The following is a 1,139-nucleotide window of genomic DNA, read 5'->3' on the forward strand; positions in this document are numbered from 1 at the left end:
TCTCCATTGAATCTGCTAGTTCTTAGGAATTAAAGATGACAGAGCCATCTTTATGTTATTAAAAAAAAAAAAATTTCCAAATTCAATCCAATAAAATTCAATACCTATTCTTGGTTTGTGGTTGCTGTTGTTTTTACTTTTACTACCAATTTTGGTAGCAAAAGAACACTTTCTTAACCTAATTAAGTATAGTTTATCTGAAACCAGCTGATGACATGATGTTTAACTGTAAGGCCTTAGACTCAGTCTCACTAAATCATAAACAAAGTGGGAATGTCCAAAAGCCTACCATTTCCTTTACTCTCCAACATAGCTCTAGAAACTCTAATCAGTGCAGTCAAACAGTTAACGCAAACGAGGGCTGTACCTATGGGAGAGGAGGATAAGTTTGTCATTGACATACAACACTGTGTAAGTTTAAGGTGTACAGCACAATGATTTGACTTACATACATCATGAAATAATTATCACAGTAGGTTTAGTGAGCATCCATTATCTTGTATAGATACAAAATTAATTAAAGAAATAGAAAATTTTTTTCCTTGTGATGAGAACTCTTAGGATTTACTCTCAACAGCTTTCACATAGAACATTCATAAATGTTAATCACATTTATCATATTGTCATTACACCCTTAATACTTATTATTTTATAACTGAAATTATGTACCTTTTGACTGCTTTTAACCAATTCCCCTTCCACAACCCTCTGCCTTTGATAACAAAAAATTTGATCTCTATTTTCCTATGAATTTGTTTCTGAAGTATAACTGACCTACAGCACTATGCTAGTTCCTGTCACACAATATAGTGATTTGATATTTCTTTTTTTTCTCATTTTTCCCTCATCTTTTAAAAAATTTATTTTTTTCTGATTGGAGGATAATTGCTTTACAATGTCATATTGCTTTCTGCCCTACAACAATGTGAATCAGTCATCAGTTCAGTTCAGTCGCTCAGTCATGTCCAGATCTTTGCAATCCCATGGATTGCAGCACACCAGGCCTCCCTGTCCATCACCAACTCCTAGATCTTACTCAAACTCATGTCCATTCAATCAGTGATACCATCCAACCATCTCATCCTCTGTCATCCCCTTCTCCTCCTGCCTTCAATCTTTCCTAGCATCAGGGTCTTTTC

Source organism: Bison bison, unplaced genomic scaffold, assembly GCF_000754665.1.
Source record: "Bison bison bison isolate TAMUID 2011002044 unplaced genomic scaffold, Bison_UMD1.0 scf7180017864338, whole genome shotgun sequence".
Lineage (NCBI taxonomy): Eukaryota > Metazoa > Chordata > Mammalia > Artiodactyla > Bovidae > Bison > Bison bison.